This window comes from Geotrypetes seraphini, chromosome 12 (assembly GCF_902459505.1).
Source record: "Geotrypetes seraphini chromosome 12, aGeoSer1.1, whole genome shotgun sequence".
Taxonomy (NCBI): Eukaryota; Metazoa; Chordata; class Amphibia; order Gymnophiona; family Dermophiidae; genus Geotrypetes; species Geotrypetes seraphini.
This window is the reverse complement of record NC_047095.1, coordinates 5,161,570-5,174,434: the sequence shown is the minus strand read 5'-3', so window position 1 is coordinate 5,174,434 and position 12,865 is coordinate 5,161,570. Positions and strand designations below refer to the sequence as shown.

Below are 12,865 nucleotides of genomic sequence, written 5' to 3'. Positions count from 1 at the left end.
TGGGTTGAAATTAATGCACTCAAATTACTTTTATGCATAAATGTTGCATTTAGGTTCATCCATTTACACCAGTCTACTTATGCTAGTATTCTATAGGGACTTTTACAGTATATGTGTAAGTATTTAGAACAGGGTCTAACAAAGTTATATAGGTATCTATGTGGAGGCACCCACTTACAGAATTGCTTCATGGTTATGGGCACAGACTCAAGTAGATCATATTGCAACAAGCATGTACAGTACATAGTTAAAAAAAAAAAAAAGTCAAACAGGTTTAGATGTGAAAAGATCAGTGGTAGCAATCATCAAAACAACTCCAGGTGCTAAATTTTTCAGCTTGATCTTATTATATAATAGAAATTCAGACGGCCCCTCACTATAGTGTCTCTCGTCTGTGTCTGTCTGGCCATGGGTTTGCTTTCAGGGTGTTTTTGTTTTGTGAGCGTCTAGTTGCAACTCATTGACTGGAAGCAGACTGGCAAAAGTCTCTAATTATCTGTGTTTTGGATTGAATCACCTGCACAGGGAGGTCTATCAAGAGCGAAGAAACATAAACATTTAATCTTACCTGGCAGATCCAGAGAGGAACCTGAAATATTTTGTATCATTAGCAGTTTTACAAGTGTAATTTCCATTGACAACCAACAGCAATAGACCAATAAATTTAACTGAATGTACTGTATTTTTTTTAGAAGTCCCAATTGCATATAAGAGGAAAGAAATAGCAAATGGCATACAAACATCGAGAAAACTATTCTGCCTATTGGGTGAATCATACTTTCACGGCTCCCTTTCAAACTATACTATGCTAAATGAAAAAATAAAAAAAGCTTCATTATAGAGATGAACTATGCTCCAAACTCTCCTTTCTATAGTGTCGGAGCTGTTACCGCCGTGGCTGGCACTAAAAACCACAGTATGGTTTTGTAAAAGGGGGGGGTGGGGGGGTAAATTTGCAAGTATACATGAATGCTTAATAAATTGAATACAAATTTAAGTATGAGTATATGCGAGGTTTGGAAAGTTTGGAATAAAAGCGAGTTAAGCAGCGAAGTCTCTATCGAGGGCGATACACTTGCCCCCCACCCCTTTACAAAACCGCACAAGTGGTTTTTAACACCAGCCATTGCACTGAATGCTCTACTCTGCTCCAATGCTCATAGAGTTCCTCTGAGAATGTGATGAAATCAATTAGCTTAACGGGATTTAAAAAAGGTTTGGATAATTTCCTAAAAGAAAAGTCCTTTGGACCATTATTGAGATAGCTTGGGAAAATCCACTGATTATTCCTAGGATAAGCAGCGTAAAATCTGTTTTACTACTTGGGATCTAGCTAGGTACTTAGGACCTGGGTTGGCCATTGTTGGAAATAGAATACTGGGCACAATGGACCTCCTGTCTCCCAGTATGGCAATTCTTATGTTTTTATGACTTGCATAAGTACGAAGGGGTGCCGAAAAGTTATCAGACCAACCAAGAAGAGAATGAAGTGGATACGGTTCAATCAATGATCTGAAACTATGTCAAAACATAGAATTTTGTTTCTGCAAATTGGCACTTAACATAATAAGATAACACTCTTTTTAGTTACAGTGGCAAAATAACACTCTGAACTATGGCAAACTATATATTATTTATATTGGTATTAGATCCCTAGTATTGGTTGAGTTAAGATTAAAAAAACTTTTATTGAAAAAACTTATACTGTAGCTATGGCAAATTGTAATCTGTTAACTATGTATTATGTATGTTTACCTGTAATCTGTTCTGAGCTTGTTGGGGAGATCAGGATAGAAAATAAATTTTAGGAAGATAGTTGGTTGGGCTGAGAACTTTTCAGTAGCCCCTCGTATGTTATCTAAGGGTCCTTTTACTAAAAATGAGAGTGCGCTAAACGCTAACGTATGCAAATGCGCCCATTATATCCTATGAACGCGTTGGTGTGCGTTAGCATTTAGCACGTGCTAAATCGGCTACCGCACCTTAGTAAATGTTGCCTTTTGCTTAACATCTAGCTCTGGATCCAAGTGGCCTGAAGCCATGTCTTAAAATATCTAACTTTCAGCTGTTTAATGACTTAAGTGGCCAGAGTTCTTTTGTGTGTGGGTTGTTTAAAAAAAAAAAAAAAAAAAAAACAAATCTTGGGACATTTAAATAAACAATTTTGCAGTCGTCAGCTGCTGTTATCCATAAAAGTGCTTTTCAACATCAAACTCTTAAAGTCCTTGCCAGACACAGGTCAATTAGTTCACTCTGTTTCAAGGTTGTACTTTATAAATGATTAAGGAATTGAGCATATATCTATGAGATTAAAAAAATATCATTAAATAGAGCGAAAAAATCTTTCCTGGATATGCAATGAACATTCAACTGCAGATGTGCTCATTTCTATTTTTTGAGCTGTGCATACTTAACTTTTGTGTGCAGAACTATCAAATGTCAAATGCAATTTTCACTTAATTTGTATAACGAGTCCGAAACTTTCACAAAAAAAAATCTCTTTATTTCCTTGCCTGCCTTAGGAATTGTTGAAGAATTCCAGTTCCAAATCTGAAATGTGCTGGTTCCACTGGAGTTTCAGAAGCATGTTATCGAATCTCCAAGGTATTGTATATAGATAAGTCAACTATGGTATAAAAATTAGGAAACAAGATTTATTTATTTATTTTATTTATTTTTAAAATTTCTTTAAAAAAAAAAAAAAATCTTTATTCATTTTTAAATTTATAATAAGTGTGATAACATATCCATACAAATAACCATAAATATATCACTTAATAATCAACAATGATACATACAGTGGTGCCTCACACAACGAACTTAATCCGTTCCAGGAGCAAGTTTGTTATGTGAAACGTTCGTTGTGTGAAACGCGTTTTCCCATAAGAATACCTGTAAAACAAAATAATTCGTTCTGCAGCCCTACATTTCCCTCCCTCCACCTCACCTCACATGCAGAGCCTGCCAGCCTTCTCCCTCACCCAGCCGCACGATCTGCAGGAGGCTAAGAACTTCGGGAACTGGGTCAGTTCCCACTGCAGCTCCATGTGACTCTAGGCAAATCACCTGACCCTCCAGTTGTCCTAGGTCAGTGGTCGGCAAACCGCGGCTCGCGAGCCGCATGTGGCTCTTTAGCCACTTGAGTGCAGCTCTGCACTTGCCTAGGGCCCGAAACTGTCAGAAGGGTCCCAGGGCTGGCGTAAGAGGGGGGAGCATAGATCTAAGGGGCCCTGCGATCCAAACTTCTTTATTAAACACCTAAATTTTCCTTTTCAGAGGGACCCCGACATGGCAGCTGTTCTCATAAACTGCCGGTAGCTGCCCCGAAGCTTTCCCTTTGCGGCGATCTGCCCTATCAGAAACGGGAAGTTGCAGCAGAGGGAAAACTTCGGGGCAGCCGCAGGCAGTTTGTGAGAATGGCTGCCATGTCGGGGTCCCTCTGAAAAGGAAAATTTTGGCTGGAGAGGGCAGTGATCTCTTGCCTTCCCTACTGCTCCTCCCCCGTACTGTCCAGCTTTCCCTCCCCTGCTGGCCAGAACTCCTCATCTTTCCCCCAAGAAATTCAACAGTTTTCCTTCCTCCCTCTTCGGCTGTACCAGCAGGTTAGTTTGTCTGCACAATATTCACTGCTGCTGTGCATCAGCGGGTCTGGCTCCCGGCACGATCTCAAAAAGCTGTGCACGCGCAGCTGCTGGAGTTGATCAATGTTCTCCTGTCTTGCAACTTCCGGTTTCCGGTTGCGTCAGAGGAGAAGATTGAACAACAGAGCATGCGCGCATGTGCTGCTCCCTGAAAGCGTGTGGCTGGCCGAAAAAGAAAGCCGGAAAACTCGGCATCCGAGGTAAGGTGAGGGTGCTGCTGTTCCCGGCTCACATTAGGAAGCGGCGAGAGTAGTTCCGCCCCCCCCCCGGGCCCCTCGGGCGACTTCGTTGTGTGAAACGAAGTTCGTTATAGGGAGCAAGACAAAAAGTTTGTTATGCGCAGCGTTCGCTGTGCGAGGCGTCCGTTATGCGAGGCACCACTGTATAATATTCTCTTATCTCCCCCCACCCTTATCTATCATATAATCAATACTTATACAACATGTAACAATAAAAATACCCTCCCTCCCACCCCATAATTGAACTTGTAAATTTAAGGGAAACAAGATTTTTAAAATTTCTATACCGTTTTATTCCAAAACGATTTACAAAAAAGTTACATACATAAAATATTGAAACAGGTCAGAACAAATAATAGCAAAGGCAGAAAGATTCAGTCCTTACAATAGGTCAAATGCTCAAAGAAATGCATCAACAAGTAAAACAGATCTATGAATCTAATTCTAGTGCACCGTGCAGGTGAAGAATTGTTTTGAGATTACCCATGTTATAGAGCAGAGGTAGTCAATTCCGGTCCTCAAGAGCCAGGTCTGGTTTTCAGGATATCCACAATAAATATGCATGAGATAGATTTGCATCTCAAGAAGGCAGTGCATGCAAATACGTCTCATACATATTCATTGTGGCTATCCTGAAAACCTGACCTGGCTTAGGCTCTCGAGGACTGGAATTGCCTACCCCTGTTATAGAGTTACTAAAGTGTTTGTCTTTGTTGTTTATGACAGAGAAAAAAAAAAGTAAGTACACCTTGCCTGCACTACATAATCAGGCACGCAGGTGGTAAAAACACATTTGGAGATGTCATAATTAACACGCACCACCTGGTTCGTCTTTGTAGTGATGAGAACTGTCTCCAAGCGAATGAACACTTTCATGCTCTCTTTGTGTCTGTTTCAAAGCAAAATGGAGCTTCATCAGTCCTCAGCCAGGCAATGCACAGGGCTGACGTAAATGGATTCACATGTTCGAGATTCTTTAAAACATGGGCTATCTCTGTAGCTTCATGAGAGAAACAAGGTACAGTGCCATCTAACAAGGCATACGACAGCCGCAATTATGGGACTTGTTAATTGGTGCAGTGTGTGTCATTCGACTTCTAGGAGCAGTTGATGCAATGCATTTAGTTTTTGAATCATCATGAATTTTTAAGGCCGTCTAGTAGTTCTGCATATGTTGCCACATATACATGCCCCCCCCCAAAAAAAAAAACTATACTAATTAAAATTAAATAAATAAAAAACTATCTAAGTGGTCAGACAGACTGGAACTAGAGGATTATAGATAGGAGCACTAAAATGAAGGGTTGAAAGCTATAATTTTTCTTTTTGTGGTGACGACAGAAGCAGCTGTTATAGACAGGCAAATTAAAGATGTGGTTGTTTAGTCTTACTGTCTGGGAACAGGACATCACGAAGACTAAAAGTACATTTAGCTGCCCTTGCCAAACCCCCCCCCCCCCCAAACACACACATTATTAATAGAGAAATAAGAGTTTCTCATCTCTTCCCCTCCCCCATCTCTATACCTTCTACAAGAACATTCTTCTAGCTAGGGCTCTTCCTGCCCTGGCTTTCTGGCTGAGTCTATCCTCCTATTTCCCTCACTTTTCTTGTCCTGCTGATACTTCTTTTTAAGGAAAGAAAATGTAGAGGAGATGAGGAGACTCGTTCTTCTGTCTTATTCCTATTGCATTTTTTTTGGATTGAGAGTAAATTGTTTCCATGGAAAACAGATCCTGCCGTGTTCCATGACACCAGAACTTCTTTTAGGTAAACTACTTTGTAAATGAAAAATACAATTTTCTTTATATAATTCTTTATTAATTTTCAAGCTTTGACAGTGTATTACAATTAATATAACTTTAACAGATTGCATAAAATACACCATATTACACACATTATTAAACAAAACATCAATTTCCCCCTCTTCCCAATCATTAATGTATTAAATCATATTATTTATTACAATATTATATTTAAATATTTTTAAACTCTTCCAAATACTTTCCCCTCCCCTCCCCTCCCCCAACCTGGATGTGTAAGGAAATCTAAGAAATAAAAGATATTGTATGTTAACAAATAACATTTTCTACTCTCGTCAGATACATGTTGATGAACAAATTCCCACTGGGCTAGCTATTGCATTTCCAGTTCTATTAGGTGATTTAATTTTGATACACAACTTCTAAATTTTACAAATTTTCCTATATTCATAAGAACATATTTTATTATGTATGTAATGTTGTGATCTGCCTTGTATAAAGGTGGAATATAAGCTATAAACTATTAGCGTTGCCATACTGGGAGAGACTGAAGATCTATCAAGTCCAGTATCCTGTTTCCAACAGTGGCCAATTCAGATCACAAGTACCTGGGGAAAATCCACCTTTTATTTCCAAAATAAGCAGCATAAAATCTGTTTTACTCTTTTGGGATCTTGCCAAGTCTTATCAACTTTTCTTTAGGAAATTGGCTAAATCTTTTTTTAAACCCTACTAAGCTAACTGCTTGTAACCACATTCTCTGGCAACAAATTACAGAGTTTAATTGCATATTAAGTGAAAACACATATTTTGTCCAGTTTGTTTTAAATTTATTACTTAGTAGCTTCATTGTGTGCCCCTTAGTTGTAATATTTTTGAAAAGAAGAAACAAGCGATTCACGTCAACCCGTTCCACTTCACTCAGTATTTTATAGACCTCTATTATAGCTCCTCTGAGTTGTCTCTCCTCTAATCTGAAGAACACTAGCCGCTTTAGCCTTTCCTCATAGGGAAGACATTCCATCGCCTTCATCATTTTCTTCACCCTTCTCAACACCTTTTCCAATTCTGCTATATCATTTTGTAGATGCAGTGACCAGAATTTCAGATGCAATTGCACCATGGAGTGATACAAAGGCATTATAACATTTTCTTTTTGTTTTCCATTATTCTCCTAATAATTCCTTACAATCCTCTTGTGAGATAACAATGTTCAATAACTTTGTGTCATCAACAAATTTGGGCCCTCTTTTACTAAGCCATGGTAGAGGTTTCTACCGTGGCCTGGAGAGCTAATTGCTCCAACATGCTCATAGGAATTCTATGAGTGTCAGAGCAGCGTTGGAGCATTAAATTATTTATATGCTAAAAAGCAGCAGTGCCAGCACAGACCTCTGGGGAACGCCACCATCTAAAACAATCATAAAAGGAACCGTGGAATTGACCACAAACTCAGCTACAAAAAGATTCCACCAAACAACTGGAAAGATTATAACTAAAAGAATTGTAACTAAATTAGATATAAAGAAAACAGACTCAGAACTTCGGAGTTGACATTGATGCCTTCAAACTGAAAAAGGTAATTAATGTCATAGCCTTAAAAACCCCTCTTAATATGCTGCAAACTTCAAATAGAAAAAAACTTAACAGTTTATATTTGTAATATGTGTGATAGAAACTTACCTTGAAAAATAAAGTGAGCAAGCTGAATAGTTTCTATCACACATATTACAATGTTATGTGTGTTTTCTATTTGAAGTTTGCAGCTTGTCATGAGAGTTTTTTAAAAGCCTATGGGCTCATAATCGAAAGAGAAAAATGTCCAAAAACCGGCCTAAGTCGGTACTTGGACGATCATAAACTAAAGACGTCCAAGTGCCAATAATCAAACCAGGTTTTGGATGTATTTCTAAATGACCTAGGCCTTCATAGTGCCGCTGAACGACCATAGCTAAACAGGATGTTTCAGGAGGAATCTCGAGGGCGGGATTTGGGCAGAATGTGGGCAGGCTTAGACTTAGGCGTACAGGATGTATAACCGAAGGTTTTACAACAGAGCCTAGACGGAACTTGGACGTTGTGACTTAGACCATTTAAAACATAGTCTAAGTCACAAAAACCCACCTAAAATCACCAGATAAGCACTGCAAACACAGAATACAGACCCCCCCACACACACTACCCCAGTGATCACTGACCCTCCCCCCCAAACCCTCATAAAAATCTTAATCACACCTGTAAAATTCAGCCTTCAAAACATCATCACCTGGCAGCCTGGCATAGGAAAGCCTAGTTGTCCTGCACAGAGGCAGCTTAAGTCGTCTTGGGGGTGGGTTAGGGACCCATAGAGAGGAGGCCCCATGCCCATAAGCCCCTGTAATCACTGCATTGATACTGAAATGTGCACTCCCCTATACACCCCAAAACCCTTTTTTACTGGCATATAAGTGGCTTCTGCAACCATAAGGGCTATTAGGGCGGTAGATAAGTGGGTCTAAGGGATTCTGAAGATGGTTTGGGGGGCTCACCATGATCTATAAGGGAGCTGTAGTGAGATGATGACATGGCACCCTTTTTCTGAAGCTCATAGAAGTGCTCTGTAAGGTACCCCATTATTTAGGTGCCATGTCTGGGTGTTCAGTCTATCACTTTGCAGACCCTCCCACATCCAACAGGGCTTGTTCTAGGTGTTTTTGACTTGGACAAAAATGTGGTATAAAGATGGACGATTTAGAGACTTGGACGATCACATCGGCAGGACGTATACTTAGACGATTTTCGAAAGGGAAAAAAATTTGGACGTATTTTTCGAAAATGTGTCCTAAACTGTTTTTTTACTTTAGACGACTTGTGACTTAGATGAAAACAGACTTAGATGTTCCTTTCGATTAAGCCTCTCCACAATGTTAATTGCCCTTTCCAGTTTGGAGGCGTTAATTGATATCTTTTTAGTTACACAGCTTTTCCAGTTATTTGGTAGAATCTACCCGTCTCCATTCAAAATACTGATAATGTAACCCTACTCTCTGTTTTCTATCTTTTTAACCAGTCCTTAATCTACAATAGAACATTGCCTCCTATCACATGACATTCTGATTTCTTCAGGAGTCGTTCCTTTGAGCAAAACATGCATATCTATCTTAAACTAAAAGCTGAGAGTAAGAGCAATGAAAGCTTGAATAGAATGAAGGCAAACACAAGCAAAAAATCCAACAAAATTGCAATGATATGTTGAATCGAGAAACTTTTCACTACTGTTCCTGCACCACGTAGGAGCTCACTTTGCTTTGCCAAGCTGTTCACCACACCATTATTTTCAGTTGTCATCCATATGGTTCTCCTGTATATGGTATATTTTCGGACCCCTGAGGAAGGAGTGTTTCTTCAAAACACGGACCATGTCAGGTCCAGGTTCACCCACCCTTGTGGATACAAACTGTATTTTGATTATATTTATGATTTTATACTTGTTTGCTTAAGATTTGGCATCTTGTACACCATTCCTACTGTTTCTTTTCTTTTGTTTCTGAATAGAATGAAGGAACATTACAATGGACAACAAATTTTTCCAAAAGTTTTCCTTCCTTAAAACAAACTGGTGATTATGATAGACCCCCTCAAAATAAACACAAATGTAATTTCCCATTGACTGTTTCAACGTAGGAATTTTGAGAAACACGTTGGTATCTTTAATTGATTATAACATGTTTTAATACACAAAGTTTCCGATACTCTGTGATAGTTCGCCATGGCTAAAAGTGTGTTTCTGCTGATTTTCGTTTGTACTTAGTGTCCAGTGCATCTCGTTGCAGTGTCAGTCAGCCAACATTGATGGATTCCAGTTGCCCTGATATCTTTTTTTTCTATAGTGGCAATGTCCAGGTGAAACCTTTTTGCCATGTTCGTCATTGACTGCACCAAGATTTATGGAGAAGAAGTCCAAGTATGAATGTAGAAAGTATATATTCAGTGATATGGTGCACTTCATGGTTTTGTATACTCTAAGAATTTTGTCAACCAGTTGAATATAGTTTGGTGCCCTGTAACTGCCAAGAAAATTATCAGCGACATTCTTGAAAGCTTTCCATGCAATTTTCTCTGGCCCAACTAACAGATCTTCAAATCTCTCATCATTGATGACATGTCTGATCTGTGGACTGAGAAAAATGCCTTCCTTAATTTTGGCATCGGTTATTCTTGGAAACATCTGTCTTAGATAAAGAAAACCTTTGCCTTCCATTTTCAGCGCTTTTATGAAATTGTTCATCAATTCTTGTGAAGAGAAGGCAAAAAATATCTTTGTTGGGTCAACAAGTGGTTTATGTACCACATTTTTCTGTCCTGGAACCAAATTCGTATGGAGTGGCCAGTTCTTTTGAGTGTAATGCAACTCCTTAGCATGGCTATCCCATTCACAAATAAAACAACAATATTTGGTATATCCAAGTAGCAGAGCTACTACTTTAAGATCACTGCAGATATTCCAGTTGTACTTTGTGTACTGGATGTACTTTAACAGCAGTCCCATGTTTTCATATGTTTCTTTCATGTGTGCAGCACAGCCAATAGGTATTGACGGGTAGACATTGCCATTATGTAACAAAACAGCCTTGAGGCTTAACATTGGCGAATCAATAAAAAGACGTCACTCATGTGGGTCATGCGTGCATCCCAAAGCTGTGAACAACCCTTCAATGTCAGTGCAGATACAGAGGTTTTCAACCTGTGCAAAGAAATTTGTTAAATCATCTTGGCGGCTTCTTAAGACAGAAATGTTCGTACCTGGTGAGAGCAAACATCATCCCTGCAGTCTTGGACACAATAATTCTGCTTTTGCTTTTGACAAATCCAAGTCCCTGACCAGGTCGTTTAATTCGTACTGTGTTGTAAGATGAGGCTCACCAGATGTACATTGTTCAAAATCAGGATCAATGTCACTGTCGGTGCTTGGCTGGTGCATTGCAAATTATTTGTCTGTTTCGTTTAAGCTCCATTTCTCTGGTGGCTTCGATACCCGAAGACTCATCATGAGGCACTGGTCTCATAGCTGAAAGAAGATTGGGGTATTCAATTGATTTCTTATTTTTACCAGAGAAACTAGATATATTTGTCAGACGGAAGTAACAGTCTGTCAAGTAATCCTTCTGTTCTCGCCATATCATTAGGATAGCAAATGGCATTGACTTCCGAGTACCTTGGAGCCAAGCTCTAAGATCGACGGCACATCTTTCACAGCAAATATGAGGAGCCCATGGTTTGCCTTGATCACCAGCCTTGGAACCGAAGTACAACTCGTATGCTTTCTTAACAAATCGAGTCATGGTGCGTCTTTGAGGCTTAAGCGTGTACCTTGCCACAAATGTAGCAGAATGTATCACACCAGTTATGACATCTGTGAGACATTTCTACTGTCGCAAATTGCCCTATAGAAATTAATTGACTGGCTTACTAATTAAGTTACTTACATAGACAATACTATGCCTTGAAGCATCAAAATGCACCTGAACTGACAGACACGTGATGTAGATTATCCCTGTATGCAAACTGCTTTTATATAGCCTTTTCAGACGGCATACATCAAGCCCATGTACAAGCATGCCTATGCATGCACCGACTGCATCATTTCCGTGGACGTTTTGCAACCTGCCCTGAATATATGCCTGGACATGCCCACATTATACCCAGCAGTATAACGTGAGCAATAGGCCTATATTAAGAATTAGGCTAAGAATGAATTGCATTAGTCTGAAAGTATAACAAGAAATTGTAAAAAAATGTACTTTTTTTTTTTAACGGTAGGTGATATGTAATTTTAAACATGATTTTTGTGATCAGCTGCCAAATATTTGTAAGATACACCTGAAAGTGTTGAAGAAGCAAAAACTTTGTTGTCCAGTGTTAACCTGAGAGAGAATAAAAGTTAAAACATTTAAAACTTGCTGATTTTTAAGAAACCTCTGTCTGCTGGCCTTGTTAACGGATTGATGGTTTTCAGAAAGTGCCATAACTGAACTATACAAAATCATAGTATGGCTGAATACGATGTCAGAGAAAATGTCCCAGGATCTGAACATAAGTCTAAAGGAGAGGAGCTTTATTAACTAATGTCCACTGGCCGAATATTGGAGGGCATTAGCAATCATATCAATGTTTTGGAGGGACTAATGCAATCATATCAATGTTTTTTTAATTGTCGATCGTCGTCTGCTTAATTATGCCCTGATATTCAGTACCAGGCCATGTTTGGGCACTTACATTGAATATCGGCACAGCTGATATTCAGGCTGAATATCAGGCTAAGATCACTTAACTTTTTTTGTTGTTATCAACATTTTTTTAAAAAAAGGAAAGGGAATGGGGACTTGTATACTGCTTTTTTGTTGCTTTGGCATTTCAAAGCGGTGGTCGCAGAAGGTTTTACTGACTTGCACAAGGAGCGGCATGGCATTTGATCTCACAACCTCTGGGTGCAGAGGCAGCAGCTCAACTAGTGAGCCACAGCCCTTCCTCTAAGGCAGGGGTAGGGAACTCCGGTCCTCGAGAGCCGTATTCCAGTCGGGTTTACAGGATTTCCCCAATGAATATGCCTGAGATCTATTTTCATGCACTGCTTTCAATGCATATTCATTGGGGAAATCCTGAAAACCCGACAGGATTACGGCTCTCGAGGACCGGAGTTCCCTACCCCTGCTCTAAGAGTTAGCAGATGTCCAGGTTTCCCCGGACATATCCAGGGGTCCGGATGGCTTTTCACAACCTGGCACTTTGTCTGGGTTTTGAAAAGCTTTCCTTTGGTCAGGAGGGCATCCGCTTATGCGCGCATGCTCGTGACATCATTGCGTCGTATCCGCGCATATGTGGATATCCTGCCCAACGAGAGCAAGCAGCAGGGGGCAGGGTTGGGTGGGCTTGGGGGCATGACAGGGCTGGGATGGGTGGGACTGGTTGGACCTGGGGGCAGGTCTAGGGGTCTGGATTTTCAAGACAGAAAATCTGATAACCCTACTTTCTCTTGACTCCCCAGCAAAGGGAGTAAAGGAAATGGGACTTGTATACTGCTTTTTCTATGTGGTTTTACACATTCTAGACAGGTACTTATTTTGTAGTTGGAGCTGCAATAGGAACTGAACTCACAACCTCAGACTGCTGAGGCAGCTGCTCTAACCACTAGGCCTCTCAGCTAAAATGCCTCTACAATTCCCCCCCCTCCCCCCTACATTAA

General features: G+C 39.9%; 1 long non-coding RNA gene across 1 annotated transcript in view; it reads left to right on the top strand.

Annotated features, from left to right (window-relative positions):
• The window catches only part of LOC117346877, a 182,541-nt gene that overhangs the window by 82,637 nt on the left and 87,039 nt on the right, over positions 1-12,865 (top strand). Inside the window, exon 2 of the long non-coding RNA XR_004536672.1 lies at positions 2,523-2,604. This is a non-coding gene — a long non-coding RNA (uncharacterized LOC117346877). The remainder of the gene's footprint in view (positions 1-2,522; positions 2,605-12,865) is intronic.